We start from the raw sequence: 14,498 nt of genomic DNA, 5'->3' as shown, positions 1-14,498 counted from the left end.
GGCCGAGTGGCACAATCAGAAGTGCCCATCCCTCGTAGTTTTGGGGAGATGAGAAGTGGGGGGCAGGTGCCAGGGACCTGTGATAGGTGGGATGGAGTCCCCCCAACTCCCTGTAGGCTCAGCCTCTCAGCTTGGGGATTTGCCCCTGACTCACTGATGATGACATCATCTTAGTACCCCTAAATCTTTCCTTGGCGTTGTGAGCAGTTACAGAGCCCCTCCCAGATTTGGGGGCTGTGGATGCTTTCACCCACAATTTCTTATGCAAATATTATTCATTTGCCACCTCCTTGGTTTTTGCCATAATAACCTAACCCATTAAATCTATATTATATTATAAAAGGCCTGCGGCTGTAACGCCGTAATGCCATAACGAACAAACGACTGGTCACCCAGAGTTGCATTGATGGGTCTCACAGCACAGCAGGTCTGGGTCTGGTATATATATATATATATATAAAAGCCTCAGTGACCGGCCGGCCTGTAGCTATGATGCACAATGACCATCGGGGGGCAGAAATTCAACACAGGAGCCGCAGAGTGACAGCAACTGTGCAGAGTGCCCTCTCGCACTCTGGGATCCCTCAGGGAATGTCGGAGATCTGGTTTCGGCCTGATCTCCACAGGCCAGGCCAAGGGACCCCTCCTGCCGAGGGACCCCGCTCACTCTGCAGATGCCTCTCGAGCCCAGGTGTGGCCAGCTGGAGAGGGACCGTGGGAGGTTGGCTCCAGGGTGTGCCAGGCTCCTCTCGCCCAGCCCCATCCTGCCAGCCACCTTCTAATTAATTTCCTTTCAATGTGCACGAATCCATGCACCAGACCACTCGTATATCAATATTTTACACAATGTTTTGAGTCCCTTTTTAAAAATATAATCTTATGCCCGGGCAAAGAAAACTTTACATCACTACTGTAAAAACAAAATCAATTGCTAAGAATACAAGAAGAAAGAAGAATAAATACAAAGACTGTCTTAGTTTCTGGTGCCAGGCCCCAGTTCTAGTTCCAGTCACACTGACAAGACACGCGTGAGCTCTCTCGGGGCCTCTGTTTTCTCCTCCGTAAAATGGGGTTGTTGGGAGAGAAGGGATACAGATGGCTGGCCCTGGGAATTCTGGGCTGGCACCGGTTCTGCTGGTGCCGATAACCTTCCCCCCTCTGCCTTGGCTGCAGCCTCCTGTTCTTCCTCTCTCCCCCTTTTATCTAGAAATTTAGTTTCCTGTGCACTTTTCAACCTCAGTCTCACATGACTCTGGCACCACGTGGTGAGGGAAGCCGGGGGAGATGTTGTCCACTTGTTAAGGGGCAGGTGAGTCCACAGAGGGCAAGTGACCGCTGGGCTCTGGCAGGGAGCAGTCAGCAGGAATCCTGACGGCCCCTTCCCCCGCTAAGGAGAAAAGCAGGAACAGACCCTGTCAGGGGAGGCACCCCTCCAGGCACCTGCCCCTCCTAGACCTCCTCTGCTTCTCCAGCCCTGGCCGAGGAGACAGGGGCCAGGGCAGCGGAGAGAAGGGGCTAACGGTCAGGGGTGGATGGGAAGGAGAGAGGCCGAGGAAGAGGGTCAGAGACACAGGTGGACAGAGACAGGGACAGGGACACGAGGACAGAGATGGAGAGAGACAAAGAGCAGAGAGACAGGCAGAGACAGATGCACAGAGAGGGTCAGACAGGACAGAGAGCGCCGGACAGACTCCCACAACCACACGGAACCGAGTTGGAGCTGGAGGCACAGAGACCAGAAGGGCCCCGCGGAGAGGCGGGCAGAGGGGGCGCCGCGCCCGGGAGCCCGGGAGCCGGAGCTGGAGGGGGACCGAGGGCTTCGGGAGCGGCGGAGCCCACGGAACCAACGGAACCGACGGCGGGACACCAGCTCCTGCCCCAGCCCCGCGCAGGGGGGAGGGGGAAGGAGGGAGCGGAGTCGGGGTGCGCCCCGATCCCCGGCAGGGGGCGCCCTGGACGCGTGGTCAGCACGGCGGGCCGGGCCGGGCTGGGCGGGGGCGGGGCGGGCGGGGGCGGGGAGGCCGGGGGCGGGGAGGCCGGGGGCGGGATGGGGGCGGAGGGCCGGGGCCGGGGTGGGTGAGGGCTGCCCAGGCAGCTCGGGCCCGGGGCCGCCTTTATAAGCCCGCGGGGGCGGTGGCCCGGGCAGCATCGTGCGCCCGCTCCGCGCCCTCGGGCCCCGCGTCCTCACCCGCGTCCCTCGTGCCGGACAGACCCACCCGGGGCTCTGCCAGGTAAGGACTCGAGGCTGCCCGGCCCCCCGGTCCCCCGGGACCCCGGGACCCCGAGATCGTGGCTGCTCCCCGGCCCCTCCCACGTCCTCCGCTCGCCCCGGACGGCGGCGCGGAGGGTGTCGGTGGCCGAGCCGGGCCTCCGCGCCACGGGGACCCCCGGGCACTGGTCCTCGCGCGTCCGGACCCCCGGGGGGCCGCTGGGCGGCGGCGGCCCGAGGTTGGACGTGGCTCCCGCGAAGCAAGGACTGGAGGTCCCCTTCCCGGGCTCCTCTGCCTCCTCCCTCGGCCCAGGAACCCGCCCCCCGCCCCCGCCCCCGCCCCCGTCCCCGCGCCCGGACCGAGCAGCCCATGGTGGACCGTTGGCCGGAGATCCGGAGACTCCGGCCCCGGCCCGGTGCCCTCTCCCGCCTCCCACCTACCAGCCCAGGCCCCCCCACAGCAGCGGGGGCGGGGGCGGGGGGAGGCTGGGCTGCCCTCGTGGGGTCTAAAGGGATTGGGGCAGAGCTGGGGACAGTGGAGGGAGGGGGCGCCAGGGTCCGGGAGCCGCAGGGGAGGAGAAAGGGCCTCTCGGCGGGTGTCTGGGGGGTGGGCTCAGCAGCCGTGGGTCCAGCTCTGGAGCCCCCGGAGCCGAGGGGCGTGTGCCCGGTGAGTGGTCCCGGGCCCAGTCTGGTAACAAAGGGTTCAATGCATGGTCTACACTGGTGGGACGGGCAGCTGAGGAAGCCAGTCTTCCCCCACGGCGTCTCTCTCTGACCCTTCTCTACACTTAATGGGGGTGCGGGGAGGACCCCAAAGACCCAGAGACGGGTGATTCTCCCGTGGGACCGGGCCAGGGGCGGGGTATCCCGGCCGGCAGGTGTGGGCTCCCCCCCCACCCCCACCACAAAAGAGGAAGCAACTGCCTGAGTGCCTACGGAGCCCAGACCTTCTCCAACACCTGGCGGGCATCATAGTGTTTGCAGATGGCGGGAGTGAGGCTCAGAGAAGTTAAACCGGTACACACACTCCTTAAGAAGTTAAGCAAATAGAGATCAGGATTTGATCCTGACTCTCAACCCTATAACCTTAGCCTCCTACTTCCCACTCCCACACCGGGGAGAAGAGGGGTGGAACTGTATTCCTCCTTCTGGCCCTTCCAGGGCTCAGTCCTGCCCCCAACCACCCTCCAGACCGGTCCTCTTCAAATCTAGTGCTCCCCTCCTGTGTGTCCCAGCCCACCCACCCAGTCCACTCCATGCCCCTGCCCTTGCCCCTCTGCCGCCCTCTCCCTCCCTGAACTCCGTGCCTCTGGATTCCATAAGCAAAAGCGACTCCTGGACACAGCTTCACAGCGGAGACAGGCTTGGGGGTCTGTGTCCATGGCCCCACCTGTCAAACGGGAGTCTCCCCGTTAGACTATAGTGAGGAATGTAAGGAGGCCAGGAACAAAATTTAACAGCCCTGGGGATAGAGCAGTAAATTAAGCAAACAAAAGCCCGGACATTCAGACATTTGCATAACAAGCTTTTCTTTCAGGCTTTGAAGTAGATGGTACAGAATTGGAATCAAGCAATTCCCAAGGAAAGGGATTTTGGTCCTCACGAATAGACAAGGTTGTCCACCTCGCTGTGTGACCTGGAAGAGTTCTGTCCCCCATAATGCCGTGGTCCCCTCCTTCAGGCTGAGGCGATGGGTGAATAGTACCCTCAGGTGGTGAGGTCTAGATTAATGTATGCCAAGTGGTGGGCCAGTGTCTGTGCTTAAGAAAATATTGGCTTTCATCAGCTCTAATCTTGGCAGAAAACGCAATGCTGAGCCTGGGTAGATGGTTATGTCACTGACCCTGAGACCTGGAACCCATCACCCACCTCCGTGGAGGTTCTTGCCCAGTCCCCGATGGGCTGGCACCCTCCTTGCCCACATTCCGATGCCTACCATCCTAAACACAGCCTTGGCCAGGAGCCTGGGCTCTCTGTCTGAGGGTACGAGGGGGGCTGTGCCCTCCATCTGTTCTTGAGCCTCCAAGTGTCCCAGCTTGGAAATGGGTGAACTCAAACTCAAGCCCTGCGTGTTCTCTGGCTTACACACCTGCAAGCTAGTATAGTCCTGACTCCACACCTGAAAAAGCAGGTCTTGGAGAGGAGAAACGACTTGTCCAGGATGCACACGCTACCTGGGGGAGCTGGGGCTGGATGGGTGTCTAGAATTCCAAGTCTCGTGACCTCCCTGTTGCACCCATCTCTGGGGATGAGGTCTCTTCATCCGGGGGCAGGACCCAGCAGCATAGCCTCAAGTTCTCACCTTGGAATAGAAACCAGAGTTATTAATACAAACGCCAGCGCTCGACATTGCGGGGAGAGTGAGCGAGCTGGGCTGAGAACCGGGCGCTCAGAAATCTCCCCGCGGCCACAGGAATGCTGACTCAGCGCCCCGGCACTGGTTGAGGCTGGGCTGTGCGGTGTGAGTGTGTGTGTGTGTGTGTGTGTGTGTGTGTGTGTGTGTGTTTTCTTTTTCCTTCTAGAGATGTCCTCACTTTGAGAGGGCAGCCGGGCAGTAGATTGGAGGTTCATTCCCAGCGCGGCTCTGTGACCCTGGACAGGTCACTCTCCCTTCTGAGCCTCAGATTGAGGAAACCATATGTAATGTGGGTTAATAATATGTACTTGAAGCATTGCGATGAGGGGCCAGCAAGACCATTAATGGTTTTTCAGCACCGGCCTGAGCCTGTGTGAGTGACTGTCATTGAGAAGCTGTTCCTTGTGGGACAGAGTCAGCAGCATTATCCTTCAGCACACAGGTGGTCCCGGAGGCCAGAGGGAAGGCCCAGAGGTAGCAAGAGACATGCTGGCCCAGGGGACAGCATCTGGGGTTCCACTCCTAGCTGGATGACCTGGGGCAAGTCACTTGGCCTCTCTGACTGTTAGGTTCCCATTAGGCCCTCAGCTCGGTGTCCAAAGAACATTCCAGAACAGTCTCCATGTTTTTCCACCTCCCCATACCACCCCCCAACATTTCCTAATTGCTCCCAGAAAAGCTTCATACTTAAAGTTTTCCATGCTGGAATCTTCAACCTCGCTGTGGCCTGAAATCAATTGTTTGCATTTAATTTGACTTCTCAAATGAAGGGGTAACTAACATTTGAGATGAGGGTAGGGGGTGGGGGAGGAGATGAGGAAATTGAAGTTAAACCAGATGTGTTTTTGTTTAACTGTAGGCTGGTGGTTAAACTGCCCAAGTATTACCATCGTCCCCTCTGAATTCCAGTAACCGGGAGTCGGGTTTCACTAAAAATTGTAGTGTTCCTTCCTGCTTCGTGGGGACTTGCCTTCCCCATTATTATTATTATTACTATTTTATGTTCTTCTGAGGCCGTGCCTGGCCAGAAAGGAGACCTCACAGATGCCTAGGATTTCAGGGCTGGAAGGCATTTAGAGGTTGGCTCTGGCTCCGGCTGCTCTGCAGCAGACCCGGGAGGCTGGGGCCCCGGAGGGAAGGATGCGTGCAGGGTCACTCAGCCGCAGAGGGCAGCGTTGGACTACGGATTCAGTCTCCCAGCTCCAGGCGCCATGACCTTCCCCAAAGTAACCACCGTTGTGAATTGGGTGTGTATCCTGCCTAATGAACCTATTCTTATGTTTATTTTTGAAAGGAAAGAATGGTTCAAGGGAGGATACAGAGAGGGTGTGGGTTGGTAGAGAAAGATCTTCAGCTCCGAAGAGTAGAGTTTAAGTCCTTGACCTGTGGATGCGCTATCTGTGTGACCTTGGGGGAGTCATTTCCTCTCCCTGGTCCTCCGCTTCCTCGTTTGCAAACCTGGACGCCGGAGGAGCTGGAGTGGGGGGATGAGACGGACCTACGATTTGAAATGGGTCTAATTTTGTCAACTGGTCCTTGAACATGTACGGCCTGGATCATGGCAGGTCAGTCACACACTGCCCTCCTCCAGTGGCCAGAGACAGATGAGGTGGATGGCTGAGCCACAGGGGGCCACATCGCTGTCCACCACCAGGACTGGGACTCATCAGCAACTGCTCTGTCCACTTGACCACGGTCCCCACCACTCCCTCCCTCCAGCCCACTGGGCTCTTCCACGTTAGCTACCTGCCTTCTGAGTTTGCAGTTTCTGAGCTAAGTGCCCGAGGCCGAGGAAGGAGGACGCAGACTTCATCTGGGTGATTGCAAGAAGCGTGGGCCAGCCCCCTGGGGCTTAGGATGGGAACATGGGATGCATGGACATCCGTCCTTCTGTGGCCTGGCAGAGTCTCTGACATGTTGGCTAGGCGGAGGGAGCTTTCTTCCTGCTTTGGGGGTCCCAGGCATAGTCTACAGGCTCTAGAGATTTGGGGGTGACAGAGCGCCAGCCTGTTGGGGCTCAGAGACCAGAGCCTGGGGCCTACTCCTGGGGGGTCAGGCAGTGCTGGCTGCTTCAGTCCTGGGGGAAGGGACTCCCTGGACATCTGCCATCTTACCTAATACTTCCGAAGAACGTAGTCATATGTCACCACTTCACAGACAAGAGACACCACCTTGTGCTCTGAATCACAGTTCTCTGTTCCCCTCCCTCCGCTGGGAGCGGATCTGGCGCTGACAGCTGGCACCGTGGCCGCAGCACAGATCTCCGAATCGCTACAACCGAGCTCCGGGGCAGCTGCTCAGATGGGAGAGTCTGGGAGGGCTGCACAAACAGCCCTGGGGTACAAGGTATAAGCGAGGGGAGCTCGGATTCCTGGCAGTAGCCAGGGTCTAGTGCTTGCAGAGTTCAGAGACGTGCCTGCCCAGCGTGTTGTAAGGACGCTGGCCACCAGGCTGTTTTAGTTGAAGAGACTGAGACTCAGAGGGCAGACACCTGGGGTGTCACCCCCTCCCCCAGGGGCCCCTGGCACCCGGTCCTGATCCAGGGAAGGGAGGAGAGCGGAGGGGAGGCTGGTAGAACCTTGAAAAGGCTCTCCCATGCGAGTTTCGGTGAAGGGCAAGCGCTTGCCTTTGCCGATCCGCCTTTTCTTTGTCTGTGAGACCACAGGGCGGGGACCCTCTCAGACCGCAGGCCGAGGCTCTCAGGTTTCCGTCCCATCATCCCCCAGGCCTCATGGTTGGCTGCCCCTGGATCGAACCAGGCTTGGCCTTTATCATTTGTCTTTCTCCTTCCACCTGTTCCCACTTTGACTTGCCGGCCTCTTAATACATAGAGTGAATAACTTATTCATCTGCCACCATGCTGGGTCCAAGTGTCTCAGCTAATTCTTGGCCCCTCCCCTCCTTCCCTCCTGCACGACCTTCTACACCTGCTCTGTTTTCTCTGCTACCCCTCCCACCGGCACACACGGCTAACCTTGCCTTGTCGAGTGTGGTGTTCAGTGCCTCACCTGGAATCCCTAGTCTCAGAGCAGCCAGCACTGCACGTGTGTAACATGATCTCCGTGTTACAGATGAGGAAACAGGCCCTGAGTCAGCCGGGAAGCGGAAACATCCCCGTTTGTCCCCCACCGTTGCCCCTGCACCCCTCCAAGGCTGCCTCCTTCTCCACAAGCCCGCTTCCGAGAGGAGCCCAGTCCCTTCCTTGTGTGTTGAAGTCATAGAATAGAGCGCCTCCTATTTCAGCTTCAGTTATCAAGATGTCGAAGATCACAGACTTCCTCTCCGCAGCGGGCCACGCCCCTGCGTGCGCCACCTGAGCGCTCCTGGGCGGAATTGCTGTTTTACATTTTCCTCTCCACTTAATCCTCGTGAGTAACGTTGGAGGTCTTGCTCAGTGTCAGGAACGGAGCCAGTCTCTGTGAATGACCTTTCTGTATTTCACTTGTGATCCTCTCCATTTTACAGAAGGGGAAACTGAGGCTCAGAGGAGCCGAGTAACTTTCTTGGTGTCACACAGCTGGAAAGCGGAGATGCTTTCTTGCTCAACCAGATTGGCCACTGGATTCACATTTTTTATGTTTGCATATCAGCCCTCAGGGAACTTCGATGTGTACGTTTGTCCCCAGGGAAACCACCCCTCTGTCCTTGGGGTTAGCAAAGTGATGTGGGTGGGAGGTTTCAGAGGGAGGGACCGAGCATAGGAACTCCTGATTGGGCAGAAGCATCTGTTCTCCCCGTGGGTCTGGGCCTGGACACCTCTTCTCATCAAGAAAAGGAAATAGGCCGAAACCGGTTTGGCTCAGTGGATAGAGTGTTGGCCTGCAGACTGAAAGGTCCCAGGTTCGATTCCGGTCAAGGGCATGTACTTTGGTTGCGGGCACATCCCCAGTGGGGGGTGTGCAAGAGGCAGCTGATCAATGTTTCTCATCGATGTTTCTCTCTATCCCTCTCCCTTCCTCTCTGTTAAAAAAAAAAAATCAATAAAATATAGTAAAGGAAAGAAAAGAGAAAGAAATAATAGTCTTATCAGGAAGCATCCTTAGGAACCCAGAGGGACTTGGGTTTGAATCTGCCATCTCAAGCTGTGTGACCGTAGGCAAGTCTTTCCCTCTTCTGGAGCTGGGTTACCCTGCCTGACCACTGCGGCTTGCACGGAGTGAGGGAAGGCCTCAGGGCTTTTCCCCTTCGTGTGTGGCAAACAGTTGGCATGTATGCTGCCACGCCCCTGTCCTACACTCACGGCAGACATCACTAATCAACCACGGCTGTTTTTTCCTCTAAACCTCAAATTCCTTCTAAATGCAGTCCTCCAGGCGGCCACTATCAACTCCTTAGAGTTGGCACGCGAGATTGAAGGACATCCCAGAACCAAATTAGATTTAATTATTGTGTGGACAGGGGTGGAAGAGGGACAGGCCCGGGTAGCACCCAGGTCAGTGTCCCTGAGCTTCTAAGTCTTCTTTTCCTTTGTCTTGTGTGGGAGAGCAGGAGGAACCCAGAGAGACTGCCTAGATCCCACCCTGGGGTGGGGTGGGGACGCCCCATGGGGCTCAGAGCTGTGCTCAAGGTCAGTCCTCGAGGTTTCCAGGCCCGTCACAACCCAGGCTGAAAGTGAGAGTGCAGGGAGGAGGGTGGTTTAGATGGTCCTGCAGAGCTTGGCTCCCCCTCCCCCACCCTCTGTAACACTAGTAGTAATTGTATCAATCGTAATAGGAACAGTATTAAGAAGAGCTATTAACATTTACCGGATATTTATTTGGCACCCAGCCACTCTGCTAAGGGCTTTCTATGCATTCATGCTTTTATTTTTCTCTCTTTTTTTTTTTTTGTTAATCCTCACCTAAGGATATTTCCCCGCTGATTTTTAGGGAGAGTGGAAGAGAGGGAAAGAGAGAGAGAAACATCGATGTGAGAGAAACACATCGATTGGTTGCCTCCTGCATGAGCCTTGACCAGGATCCGGGCTGGGGAGGAGCCCGCAACCAAGGTACATGCCCTTGACTGGAATCAAACCTGGACCCTTCAGTCTGCAGGCTGATGCTCTATCCACTGAGCCAAACCACCTAGGGCTAGATCCTGTTTTCACCAGCCATGAGACGCTGGGTGAGCTACTCTAATACCCCCAGCCTCAGTTTACAGGCCCCTGTCACACTTCCCAGTTTTTAAAGCCCTTTCTCATTCATGAACGCCCTGACTCCTCAGGCGGCCCAGTACAGTATTCTCTTCCTTTTGCAAAGGGGATGCTGAGGCTCAAGTCCAATCAATGGCACAACCAGCCCTCAGCCTCTGGTCAGGACCCCAGATCTTTGTTAATGTGCCCCCGGCCTCTTGCATCTCTGCCTTCGCACCTGCTGCCCCACCCCTGCAGGGCCCTCCCTGCCTGGGTGGCCAGTGGGCATCACGGCTGCTTTTCTCGATCTTGCCTAGAAATCTCGAGTCCTTTGTAATCTGATGATCCGCATCGCGCCTGGCTCTGAGCATGAGCTCCTGAAGGGCGGGAAGCCCGTGTCTCACCGGGTCACAAAGGTTTGAGTGAGTGAAAGGCTGCCACACCCGGCAGGGTCTGCGCCCAGCAGGGCTTGGTTTCCGGGGGGAAGCCTGTGAGGTGGTCCTGCTGGCTGGACACCTGAGCCCCCCAGGCTGAGCCGGGCTGCCCCGCCTAGATCTCCACCGGGCCTTCATCTCCCATGGATGACTCGGCTCATGAATGCCTTGTTGGTGATTGGCAGCAGGACAAGCCAGCTTTCCTGTCGACGGCTCAGGCCCTTTGTCGGGTGTGGGTTCCCCCAGTGTCATCCCTCAGACCAGTCTCTGTCCATTTTCTTCACAAACGTACCCCTAGTGCCTAACCTCAATTTTAATAATAATAATAATAATAATAATAATAATAATGGCTTGCCCTAACCGGTTTGGTCCAGCAGATAGAGCATGGGCCTGCGGACTGAAGGGTCCCAGGTTCGATTCCGGCCAAGGGCATGTACCTTGGTTGCGGGCACATCCCCAGTGGGGGGTGTGCAGGAGGCAGCGGATCGATGTTTCTCTCTCATTGATGTTTCTAACTCTCTATTCCTCTCCCTTCCTCTCTGTAAGGAAATCAATAAAATATATTTTAAAAAAATAGCAACGGCTGTACATGGAGTAACACATCTGTATGCACCATGCTTCTTGGTGCATAGCATGCACTTAACACACATTTGGTGAAGGAAGGACCACTGGTACATCACAGCCTGCAGCTGGGGCCAGGTGAAGGTTCCCAGGAAGGGAAACCACTCAGTCCGCTTGCCCTGTGGGGGGCAGCCCTGACTTGTGCCAGCTTCCTGGGTCCTTGGCATTGCCCAGCAGCATGGAGGGAGATACCAGGCTGGAGGGAGATACCGCTGCCATCTGTGGTATCTAGAGCCAGAACTGGGGCTTAGTGTGGTTGCGTCACTTGCCCGGGGTTGCAGAGCTGGTGGGTGGTGGCGTTGGGATTTGAACCCGGAGCCTGGAGTCTTTCCCCTTTTGGCTCTGGTGAGGGAGGACGAGTCTGTCTTGGGGATATCTGGTCCAGACAGTCTTAATTTGTTTAATTCATTGAATGGCTCTACGGGGCCCCCTAACTCAGTGCTTTCCACACCCTTTGATCTTTGGTCCTCTTAACCTCCCAGGGGGGCGCTGGAATCCGTTTTTCACAGATGAATAGAAGCACAGAGGAGGGAAGGGACTGGCCCAAGGTCACGCAGCTCATACATGGCGAAGCTGGAATTGGAGCCTGGGCAGCCTGGCTCCAGGGTGCGGGCCTGCAATCACTTCATTAGACAAATCTCTGCAGGCCAGATGCTTAAACTCTTCTTGAACCTGCCGGTTTCCCGGAGTTGGCTCGGGGAGGGGGTAGTAGGCTGCGATGGACTCTGTGACACTTCCTGCTCCCTGAGCTGAGGAGCGCAGCTTATCTGTCCCCTGCGCGATTCCCGGGGTGGGCGAGAGAGAGACGGAGGCGGGGAGCCCGGTGGGCAGTCCTGGTGTCTCCAGGACCAGGGTCAGGGGAAGGCCAGAGCTGCTAGCCTGGCTGAAGCCGCTGCTCACGCAGACACCTCCGTGGCGGACTGGCCCCGGCCTCAGTCCAGGCCTCTGGCCTCGGGCCCGGCCCTCCTGGGCTCTGTCTCAAGCTTCCAGTGTCTTCTTGGGGCGGAAAATATCAGTGCGCTGGCTCGTGTGACAACTCTGCTCTGAAATTTCCTCCCTGCGCACCCAGGTCCCCGGCAGGCCTGCGGGCCCCGCTTCCCCTTTCAGGAGGAGGGCCTTCCTTTCCTGCTGGGTCGCTACACGACTTGAATAATCGAGTGTTTCCCGACTGGCCCCTGGCCAGGCAGTGCTCAGCGTGTGAAGCCTCTAGCTGGGGCTGGGGCTGGGGCTGGGGCTCCCAGGCAGGCCTGTCCACCTCCTTGTCCCGTCAGCGAGGGCAGAACATGGGGAGGACACCTGTCTCCACAGACGGACCAGGACCCTGACGATCCCTGTGACAAAGGACGGCCTGGCCTCCAGCTTTGCCCGGAAGTAGCTCCCGGCGGGAGAAGAATAGGGCTGCCCCTGTTCTAGGAAGTTCCTGAGGGAGTGGCCTTTCTTGTCCTCTGGGGGTGTGTGTGTGTGTGTACTGGTTTTTGGCACCTGTCAAGGGGGAGAAGGAGAAAGCAGAGTCAGGAAGCGGGGAGGTGAATACAGGAGCACATTCATTCATTCATTCATTCATTCAACAAACCTTTCCTTAGCCCAACTGGGCTCAGGGCTCGGTGCTGCAATTCACAGGTGGACCTGGTTCAGCTTTTGCTTTCAAAGAGCAGCGGTGTGCGGGGAGATGGCTGTGTTAGTAGACCCAGACAGAGGCCCCGTGGTGCCGGGTACAGGAAACGGCCAGAGCCGTGGGGGCAAGGAGCCACCTGCATGCCCTCCCTGGGCAGAATGACCACCACGGGCTTCTGGAGGAGGCACATCCGGTCTCGTCTGCTTGCTTTTTCTCCAAAGAGTATTTGCTGAGCATCTTCTAGCTGATGTGGCTCCAGAGGATGCGGCAGCGAGCTGCACAGCCTTTCCTCCGGGAGCCCCATTGCGCTGGAGGAGCTAGTTCCAGGCAGCGCTGGGCACTGGGAAGAGGATACACTGGCTTGTGCCTCAGTGAGGGGCTGGGGTGTGTGTGTGGGGGGGGGGGGGGGGGGCTTCTTCACGCGGTGGGAGCAGGAAGGACTCGGAGAACGTGGCCTTTGAGCTGGAGAATGAGAGGCAGCGAGCCAAGCAAGTGTTCCTGGCAAGGGAACAGCCAGCGCGGAAATCCCGAGGGACGAGCAGGGGCACCTCAGGTCTGGCCGGGCCGGGGCCAGGGGATGATGTCAGGAAGATGAGCTTGTGGACGTCAGATGGGCTCTGGAAGCAGGGGTAGGGGCCAGGAGAAGGAAGGGTTAGGGTGACCTTCCGTCGTTGGTTGAATGACTCAGTAAAAGCGGTTGGAGCAGGAATGGCCTTTGAAGCTGGACACTCCCACCCTCCCCTGGGACCGACGGCAGCTTAGCCCAGCAGGAAGCGACTCCTCCCAAGGTCACAATGGGAGGGGACCGGACTGGATCGAGGTCCCCTGCCACCAACTGACTTCTCTCCAATGTGCCTCCCAACCGCTCTGGCTCAGGCTCAGGCTGACATTTGATCATCGCTGTTTGCCAGGAGAGGTACACATCCTGACTGGTTTGACGGGGGAGGTGCAGCTCAGGGGCCTCGTTAAGGGTCGTTCAGAGATGGGGTCTTTGGGATTGATCCTGGCCAAGTTTGCTCTGACAACAGGGCTAGCCCTACAGGAGTCCCCGTTTACCCTCAGGGAATAGGTTTCAAGACCCCAATGCATGCCTGGAACTGTGGGTGAACCAAACACCTATGGTCACAGTTAATTTATAAAATAGGCACGGTGAGAGATTACCCACAGTAGCCAATAATGAAGAAGAACAATTTCAGCAACACACTGCAATAAATGTTACATGAATGGGGCTCTCTCTCAAACTGTCTTATTGTCCTGTACTCATCTTTTCTTTTCTTTTTTTTAAATATATTTTATTGATTTTTCACAGAGAGGAAGGGAGAGGGATAGAGAGTTAGAAACATCGATGAGAGAGAAGCATCGATCAGCTGCCTCTTGCACACCCCCTACTGGGGATGTGCCCGCAACCAAGGTACATGCCCTTGACCGGAATCGAACCTGGGACCCTTCAGTCCGCAGGCCGACGCTCTATCCACTGAGCCAAACCGGTCCCGGCATGTACTCATCTTTTCATTGAAGGAAGCACTTCACGGCTTTTCTTGGGCAAATCCGAATTGCCAGCATCACCACTTAGCGCTCTATTAAGTAAAATCGGCGATGCCGCTGTAGGCCGTCTGGTCACTGAGGTGGCCACTCAGTGACCACTGGCCAGGCTGGCGCGGGACAGCGAGAGAGCTCACGCTACTCAGAACGGTGCACAATTTAAAACGTATGAATTGTTTGTTTCTTGAATTTTCCACTTAATATTTTCAAACTGTGAATGACTGCAGGTAACCGGAACCTCGGAAGACAGAGCCACGGTGAGGGGGGGATTATTGAATGCTTTTGGCTTAAAAGATTGTTGAGGATTCAGGGAGCTATAATGCATGTCAACAACTTCCCACAGTGCTTGGCGAAATGTGAATACTTACTGAGCATTTTTGTTTTCATTTAAATTATTTTATGGACCTGGGGCCTAGATAAGGATTACTCATGATCCATGTTGCAAGCACTCTCATCATTGGTCCATGAAAAATAAATTTAAAATACCTATGAACTATTATCCAGGGCTAGAATAGTGATAGTAATTGACATTGTCCTTTGGACACCTTCAGCCCTCTCCCAGCCACCCTCCTTCACGTGGGGTAACCACTAGCCTGAACCTGGGGTTTCTC

General features: G+C 56.5%; 1 protein-coding gene across 1 annotated transcript in view; it reads left to right on the top strand.

Annotated features, from left to right (window-relative positions):
* The first annotated feature begins 2,064 nt into the window (after positions 1 to 2,064).
* ALPL (alkaline phosphatase, biomineralization associated) overlaps positions 2,065 to 14,498 on the top strand; it is a 55,589-nt gene continuing 43,155 nt past the window's right edge. Inside the window, exon 1 of the mRNA XM_084874987.1 lies at positions 2,065 to 2,231. The gene's annotated coding sequence lies outside the window, so the exon portion shown is untranslated. The remainder of the gene's footprint in view (positions 2,232 to 14,498) is intronic.

Source organism: Pipistrellus hanaki (assembly GCF_964339955.1).
Source record: "Pipistrellus hanaki genome assembly, chromosome: 2".
Classification (NCBI taxonomy): Eukaryota; Metazoa; Chordata; class Mammalia; order Chiroptera; family Vespertilionidae; genus Pipistrellus; species Pipistrellus hanaki.
This window is presented reverse-complemented; position numbering and strand designations above follow the sequence as displayed.